This window comes from Denticeps clupeoides, chromosome 12 (genome assembly GCF_900700375.1).
Source record: "Denticeps clupeoides chromosome 12, fDenClu1.1, whole genome shotgun sequence".
NCBI lineage: Eukaryota > Metazoa > Chordata > Actinopteri > Clupeiformes > Denticipitidae > Denticeps > Denticeps clupeoides.
In genome coordinates this window covers 12,031,322-12,041,045 of record NC_041718.1, presented here as the reverse complement: position 1 = coordinate 12,041,045, position 9,724 = coordinate 12,031,322, and positions in this window count along the sequence as shown.

Below are 9,724 nucleotides of genomic sequence, written 5' to 3'. Positions count from 1 at the left end.
TGTGTTTATACCTCTTAGGTTCTTTCTTTTGGCTGTATCTCAATTCTTGGAACTCCTGGCTCCTCTGAGACAACAAACTTTAATCCGAAACCTGCCTCAATCTTTTTATAACCCCTCCACCGATTCTGTAAGATGAAGCCAGCTCAAGATCATGTCACTGTAGCATGACTGAAGTCAGTCGGCAGAAAAACTTCTGTCATCTCCCAGAACATCTCCAAAGCAACACCATCTTCTCCATCACATTAAAAAAGCAAAATAAATAAAAAAATAAGGCATGGTTGCATTTTTTAGAGCTTCTCATGTTGTCCCCACCACCCAGAGGTAACATTGATCTTGTAACATTTCAGGTCCATGTGTCAGGTTGAAGAAGTTTTGGGGGAGCGTGAAGAGAAGGATGCAAACTGTGAAGAAAACACTCTCACGCAGATGCTGGAAATTTGATCTTTCTCGCCACTATGTTAATAATAACCTTACTATGCCTAGTTGAATGATATGTTCAGACATGAGACAACATAGAGGACACAATATCCTTACTGGAGCTTAGTACAAGTTATTCGGTATACAAGCTTGGCATGCAACTCAATTAAAAGTCAATTATGCAAGGGCAGCAGATAGCTCCGCCCCCCACAAAATAACACATTCCCATGCTGTCCATGTATTTTTCTGTCCACAGGGTATGTTGCTTGAAACTCTATAGGGCTGACAGACTGCCCGTGTGTTTTGATGAACCGTTCCCCACAAGCAGATCAATCAGTTCCAAGTTGTTGCCTTTGTTCAAGACTGTGTGGTTATCGGGTGACCTCTGAATCCACAATCTTGCCTTGCAACATATAATGCAACATCTATCAGCCTGTACATTATGTCTTTGATGCCCCCCTGACTGGGCTTTCAATGTCTGCTTCTCGAACGAACTCAGCTCTGGTCTCTTTCTTCACTGGCCTCATATTACCAGGCGTTCTCTGTGTGCCTCTGTTTCTTTGTTCATTGATTTTGTGTGTTTTTTTCTCTCTCTCTCACACCATTTTTTTACCCTTGTCTTAGCACACTAGTTTGTTTTGGTACCTCTCTTTTTTTCTCACAAGCAACCAAAGCAGAATATTAGGCCACAGAAAAATGCACAAGATAATTTATATGATATTGTATGGAAATATTGTATGGACATAGGGAAAAGTTTAATAGGGTCTAAAATGATGAACATGTACATTACCCATTGGCCCTGGCTGCTTTACGGCTGGACAATAACCCTCACTGTCTTTTTCTTCATGATGACACCGTCACCCTCTGAATATCTCATCAAACTTCTCATTTTCAACGTCCTCTTTTTTCAGGCTTTTTTCTCATCCCATTCATCATCACTGTTATCATCTACGTTTCTTTAATCATCACCAGGTGAGATTTCTTTTTGTAAAACTCCAAGATCAGGTTGCAGGATTCTATGGAGGATAAAAGCATTTTACTTTTAAGGAGATTCATTTTGCAGATGATAATGTCCCCCCGCCCATTTCTGCTCTTGATTTGAAATCAGGCCTTCGTGTTCCCTCTTATGTCCTGACTCTATCGTAGGGTTTTGAGGCAAGTCCATGATTTTTCTGGAATTTGTACTTTTTTTACTTTGCTCTGCATTGTCCATAAAAATTCTCAAATCATCCAGGCAAATATGGTCAAAAATGTAGTTATAAAGGGCTTTTTAAACATTAAGATAGCTATAGTTTCTAAGGCCAAAGAAAGTTTTTTTTATGTGTGTGTTACCAAGAGTGACAAGATGTTCTAGTCGTATAAAATGGCTGCTGCAAAATATAAATGGTTGCTGCCTAACAAGGTACAGCACAGAGTGCTACTGTGAAATGAACCAGTTTAATTATAGGGTAGCACTACGTTTCTCAGCTTGGTTCGTGCAACAGACTGTCATTGTTATGGTTAGCCCTATGGTGCCTGGTTCGCTGTGACCTGGGATCAAGACTGGATTGGGGTCACTTAATTTCCCTGCTTCCTGAAAAGTATTTTCCACAACATTATATTTCACATCGTGTGCATAGCTGAAGATTTCAAAGATCCTCCTAAGCAATGCACTCCCGTGGTAAAGTGGTTGAAATGGCTTGTCTGTCCAAAGCCTTCAGACATTGGCTTTTTTTCCTCTATCCTCCAGTCCTCTCCAGATTTTCTTCAGGAATAAAGCTGCGGTGGGAAAGAGGGGGTGGAAAGGAGAAGTGATTACAGCTTTCCACCATGCTTTTCTCGTGTGTCTTGATGCTCTGTGCTCAAACCACAAGTTTTGAGAACTACTTTACTTCCAGCATTGGAAATAGTCACTGACGTGTTCCCACTGTGATGTTCTCGGGCGTCTGTCCATGACCAGACATTAGCCACAGTAATGCAATAATGCTGAGTCATGCTAGCAGCACCTGTGAAGTGAAATTTTCATCTAGTCATCATTCTTCAAGTCCCGTGGCAGGGAATCCATCAGCCTAATGAATGTAGATTTGCCATTTATGTGCACCTTTTTTCTGCAGCATGAACTTGAATGTGTACTTAATTCACTTTCCCTTTTTCACTATTAACATACTATCATGCATTATAGCACTATATGGGTAATCTACTTCAGGAATCATGTTTGACCAATAATGTCACCGATTTGGTTTGTTTTTGTGAGTCAGTTAGGTGAAGTGGGAAAGGTCTTTGTTTTTTTTCTCATTTATTGAGCTCCAAAGCTACAAGTCAAACAAATGAAGGTGTCACGACTACGGACTTACGGGGGAAGAAAGCGCAGAGGTCTGACATGCTGGGAAGGGTTTTTATTATTAAATAAACAATAAACACAAATAAAGACTGGCGCGGTGGCCGAAAATTATTTAACTTAAATAAAGAACACAAACTAACCCGTAGGCGTGTGGCGATTGCCAGAACTCAAATTACACGAAAATGCCGGGGACCTGGAAGGGGCGGAAATATAAGGCATTTATGCGCCGTCAGGATTGGCCACTGGTGTTGAGCACAGCTGCAGTCAATCCTGACAGAAGGTCTTAAGAAGAGGGGCACAGTGTTCCTTTCGTGCATTTTAAAATAAAATCAAAACACATTTCACCTACATTCCAAAACTAAAAATCTAAACCAGTAGTTACAGGGACAGTCCCCCCTGGAGACTCTCAGTGTCTTTGTTACGAGCCGGTCTAGGGGCTCCGGCCAATAACAAAAGAAAGGACACAAACGTAAACCTACTAAGACGAAATGGATAATTTTAACAAGTATTTTATTAACAACTAAATATATAAATAAAGATGAAATACATACGAAACGAATTACAACGAATAACGGCAAACAAAACAGGAAAACAGAGAAAAACAAACAAACACCGAAGCAGGTCGACACAACAAGTTGCGTCGCCTCCTAGGGGAAGCGCAGGGAATCCGGAAGTGATGTCAAAGGGAAATGGTAGGAAGGCGGGAAGGGTGGATGGCACAGCAAGCGCAGCCCCGAAAAAGGAGACTGAGGCTCCTTTTATTCAGTCTGTCCCACAGCAGGTACAGGTGGGCTCAATTTACAATCACCAGGCACCTGCAAAACAACACAAAACACAGAACAGAAACACACCCAAAATACCAGGACGTAACAGTCTTGCTCAGTGACACAATGGTAGTAAGTGGGGTGTGACTGTACCTGTGACTTTGCTATGCATCATTGCAGTTCTGGACATTACTTAGAAACTCTTCTGTAAAATGTGAGTAAGTAAGTAGTAGATACAACGTGGGTGAGGAACAAGGTTCTCCAATCCTGGAGCCACACTTCCTGAATGTTTTGGGGTTTATTCCAATTGAAGACAGTTTTTGAGCTGAATCGGGTATGGTTGACTAGGTTGGTGGCTAATCTTTTGGTCTAAATAAAAGAGCAGTGTTTAGCAGCAATGTGGTATTTGTATTTTTGCATAAAGAGCGGGTGGTTGTCATTGTTCTGCTTAAAGAGGAGAGGATCGGGTTCTGCCAATTATGGATTTAATTACAGTAGGCACACCATAGGTGTATAATTTAATTATGTGTTCTGATCACATAACACACAGTGAAAAGATTTCTGTCTTCTGATTCAACGCATCCAGGCTTATTTATCCTATGCAGTTATACTCAATGGAGACTGGTGCAAAAAATGCTGCATGTTATTGAAGTTTGCTTTGTAATTTCAGTGCATCGTTCATTTTAGCACAGTTTATTTATTTATTTTAAATGCATACATCAGTGCTTACTCTTTTCCCCTCTACCACCGTACCTTTTCTCCTGACATCCTTTGCTCACTGTCACTTGCTTGGAGAATGTTTAACCTTGGACTGCCATGTGGAGCAGATGGTATACCCTTATGTCCGTACTGTGCAGTACCAAACTAATGAAGTGATGTCTCCATAAACACCTGACAGCAGGTCAAGCTGCTGTAGTCCTGGAAAAGGCCAGCGCTTATTGTACCAAGCTGCCCTCCCGAGGCCCGGGTAATGATTTCCCTGTCGCTTCCCTCCCCTGGGCCCCCTGAGACGTGCCCGATTTACCTAACACACCAGCAGCACCATGCATAATCAGAACCATCACGGCTAAATTTCATACCTGCCTGTTTTTCTTATGTAGTCATGTCCCCTTTCGTGGAACTGAAGGATCACTTAAGAAGAACAATCTCTAAGTACTTGTTTCTTGTGAATTATACTGATGTTTTTTTACTGCACATTTTATGTGTGGAGTAGGAATTAAGCAAATGTTCATCATAACTAGCCCAGCTATTCCTTAAGATGCAATTTACCTGTACAAAATGTACTTGTAATCAAAATATAATCACATTCAAATGCACTTTGTTCCCACTTAAGGGTGCAAATTAAGCAGAGCTTCATAACCCTTGTTATTTACATGTCTTAATTCCACTCATCCTGAAAGCTTTCCTGGTAGATATCATTTACTCACAAACGCACAGCATCGCTTGGAGGAATAAAACTCTCATTGTATGTTGTTTGCCAACCCAGTCCTAGATGTAATTTCGGGCTACAGTAAAGAGGTGTGTATGGAAGTGCAAACTGCTCACTGGCATGAAGGACTGATTCAGAAAAAAAACTTCTCCAGTCCACATTTGATCTTTGTTAAGCAGGTTGGGCATAAACTTGTTATGGGGGATATTTTCTTTTAGTCAGCGGGAGAGAGAGATTCTTACTAAAGTAAACAGAGGTGAACCTTTCAGGATAAAAAAAGGTAAAAGGCCAGACCAGGGGTCTCGTTGATAACTATTGTTTACGCACAAAACGAGACCTAAAAGATGCGGACACACCTGTTGGGATCTATAGAAACAAAGTTAAAGTGAAAGTGAAGAGATTGTCATACACTGAAGCACAGCACACTGTGACACAATGAAATGTGTCCCCTGCTTTTAATTATCACCCTTGGTGAGCAGTGGACAGCCATGACAGGCGCCTAGGGAGTGTGTGGGGACGGTGCTGTGCTCAGTGTCTCTTTGGCGGACCGGGATTCGAACCAGCAACCTTCTGATTACGGGGTCGCTTACTTAACTGCTAGGCCACTTAACCACTAGGCCACTTTATAAATAAATGTAGAATGTGCACATATTTATATAAACTCTGACCCATGCATGCGACATTTGGGGTAGAAGCTCCAACGTTTGTGGCCTTAGTACATATGTAATTATTCCTTGTGCTAATGAATAATACACAGTTAATTTAATTACACTTTTTCAGTCACATTTTTATATTAGTGAATATATAAGTAAAATATAGATTTCTAGTTACATTTTAACTTAATCTACATTTTAATCTATGTGCCACAGCTGTTGAAATGTAAATGGAAAAGGTGTGGCCGTGATTTTCACGAACATTTACACACGGTGTGAAACAATCAGTCTGATTGATGAAAACACATAAATTCCCCGATCACACTCGTGCGTAATGTAACATAATGGATTTGCCTGCATTGTTAGAAGGCTATGCCAATGGCAGAATTAGAAGAGAACCGGTGTTTAGGGACCATAAAGATTTTTTGGCTGCTGATGATGGCTGGCTCATAAGCCTATTAAGATGACCTAGATGTGTGCTTTTGGAGCTATGTGATGACCTGGGTTTAATGTTAGAGAGACCAGCCCAATGTAACTGCCAATCGCACGGTCCTCAGTGAGTGTGAGTATCATTTCTGTCAAAACGCTCATCCCCCACAAACTGACCACACTCGGCCTTCACCCCACGATCTGCGACTGGCTCCTGGACTTTTTGACTGGCTGGATTGGTAACAGGACTACAGCCTGCATCACCCCAAATACTGGCATTCCACAGGGTTGCATCCTTCAGGCGCTACACCCTGTTCTACACACTGCACTGGTCAGCCGCATGACTGGAGGGGATGAAGCGGCTTACAGGAGAGGGGTGGTCCCGTAGTCATGTGATGTGCTGTCTCTTTTCTCTCTGTCTTGTTTGTGTTTTCTCTTTTGTAGGAGGAGCCTGTGATTCTGGAACTCCTACCATGCCTGACGTCGAATCGTGCTCCAGCCGGAATGAGACTGTTAAGATGGGGCCGCTGAGGAAGAGGAAAGGCAAAGGGGGAAAATACACAAGACAGATGCCAGTTCGCAATAGCCATCTGCCCTGTGCTTCTTTGTGACCTTACTGCTTTGTTTGTCATCGTGTCGAGGTTTTATTGTATTTGTTTCTGTTTACTATAAAGTTTCCCTCCAACTTTCCTGATTGTTTCGTTCCTGTCCTAGACCAGATGATAGTGGACATGAGGAAGAAGAGGAGAAGCCATTGTTTATCCAGAAGCTCGAAGTGGAGAGGGAGATTAGCTTTAAATATCAGTGAGGACGTCAGCTGGTCCCTGAACACCACACAACTGTACTTCCCGAGAAGCCTGAGGAAGGTTTGCATGTCAGCCAAGATCCTCAGTAGCTTCTACAGCTTAATTGTGGAGAGCACACAGACCAGATGCATCACCGCATAGTACAGCAACACCTCTGCCATGGACCACAAACACCTGCAGAGAAGATCATCAGGAATCTACCACCACAGAGTCAGGGGGAACATGGACAGCGTGACATGTCCTCTCGACCCCACGGTAGCTTTCGTAGGCCGTCGAGAGTCTGTCAAGCTTGGGGAACCGATAAAACAGGACATGGATCATGGCGGGGAACTGTCGATTACCGGAGATGCGCCGCTGGAATCCGGACGAGACGGTGGCATCAGGGGACGTCCATACATGGAACCTTGAACATTGAAACTGTGGGGCAGACGTCCTCCCGACCAACCACGGCTCCCTGGATCTCAGGGGGCGTAGATCGGCTGCGTCCACATAGTCAGGTCATTCTGTCATGGTTGGGCTGGACATGGCGATGAAGGAGGACGCATACGCACAATTTTACAGGACAGGGGTTTAATACAAACTGCACAGGACAAGGGAACATTAACACGCACAATGACCCGACACGAACAGACACAAACAGGATAGTTTTATACAATTATATAAATATACACCAGGTGAACACGATCAGGGAACATTACACAGGACGAACATGAAACTCCGGTCCGGACTCCGGTTCCGGAGTAACCCCTGCCGGTCCGGATCATGACACTTTCGAACACATGACAATAAACGCTTTGAACCCCTTGAATCCTTGAATCCTTGAAATTTTTTCAGCCATGTCTGTATCTCCCAATTTCTTGACACTCCCTACACACTAGGGTTGTTGAAATGAATCATATAATTGAAGCATCGCGAAACAGACATGGACGATATTGCATCGATGGAGTGCAGATCATAATTGATTACATCATAATGACGTTGCTTGAGGATTTTCTGGGGGCGGTATAACATTTTTCATTAAAAAGTAGTGCAGCTAGTGACTGTGGCAGCCTGATCTACAGAGTACAGTGCCGCTCCAGGAAGGAGAATACTTTTACTTACTTTTTGCGCTGTGAGCCCTGATTTTCTACAATTTGCAGAAAAACGGTCTGTGTTCAGTCCGTGCTCACCTGACACTACGGACATCTGAACCAGGTGCTTATCTATGGAATCAGATTTGTGCCAAAATTTTAAAACAAAACTTTCTTGATTTCAAATGAAAATACGACGTTGAAATGTAAAATAAGAGGTTGGAATTTTGACAACGCACGTTTAAGCTTGCATCTCACTTAAGCACAGGTGTACGAGACCTTAACTCATCATGTGACTTAGTAAAAAAATTCACGGGCTGCATTGTGATGCATTGTGATGCAACGGCATTGATAATCATAATCGAATCGAATCATGAGACCACCTGAGACCGCCTGAAACACCTGTTTCCCCCAGGATTGAAGCTTTCCAGAGGTGTCAGCTCCAAAGTGTCCTCAACGCCTCTGGTAACAGACACGCTCATTCGATGCGCTGCAATTCTTTTCTTATGATCAATTTTACATCTGACCACAATGTCCTGCCTTTCTTTTTGTTTGTCGGTATTCCACTTCAACCATGAAGAATCAGAGGATTAAATATTCATGAGGTGATGTGCATTTATGGTTGAAGGGGGGCATGTAGGGGGCACAATATAAAGTCTATATTGCTTGCAAGTGTGCGTGCACCTGTTTTCATAAATCTGGCATTTTCATCTTTTGATCGCAATGCAAGTTTGATTGCAATGCAAAGTTTTATAAATGAGACCCCATGTTTGTATTTCCACCAATCACATGAGACCAGGGGTTGAATTATATATATTAAACTTATATATTCACTATTATAAATATGCGACTGAAAATGTGAAATTAAATGTACAGTGTATTACTCACTAGCACAAGGAATTATTATATATTACATTTCTATTACAGCAGTATTTGTACAATACCACAGCAGCATTGTTTGCATGTTTTTTTTATCCTCCTATCCTAATGTAAACCCTGCTTGCTTTTTTTGATCTTATCCGTTATGTTGGACATTTACTGTTTGCATGCATGGGTCAGAGTTTGCGTAAATATGGGCACATGTCACAACAGTGGGGAAGGAGGACGTCTTGAGACAGGGGTCTTATTACATGGAGCACACAACAAGGGAAACATTAACAAACAACCTGACCGCGAACAGACACAAACAGGGCAGCTTTATACAGTCAGACACAGGTGAAAACAATCAGGAACCATAATAACACAGGTCCAACTCCTATCCGCTGTCCACAGGCACTTGCACATTGGTCACATTGGGACCCTGCAAAACATGAAGCCAACACTGGCCAGGACAGGTTCGTTTCTATAGATGGCAATGCATGTGTAGGAAGAGGCATGTGTACAATGGTTTTAAACAAAACTCCTGATGTTTCAGATATCTCAAAAGCAGAATGGAGCACCACTACCAACCAGAGGTCCTACTATCCTGTTAAATCCATTTGTCCTAATATTTGATCACACAACAATGCCAGCATCCAGAAAGGAACACACTTTAAAGTCAACTAAAAGGCAACTTTGTGTAGTACTAAAATAATACGTAATATCACTCACTATCCACAACTGCTTTATCCGCTTTATCAAATTATTTTATTTAATTTATTTGAGAGTTAGCCCAAACATGAACGTGAAGTAATTGTCATAGTGATACACAGCACAGCCCATGGTGATACAAAAAAATGTGTCCTCTGCTTTTAACCATCACCCTTGGTGACCAGTGGGCAGCCATGACAGGCGCCCGGGGGATGGTGGTTTCCTGGGTGGCACCTTGGTTGATTGGGATTTGAACCAGCAACCTTC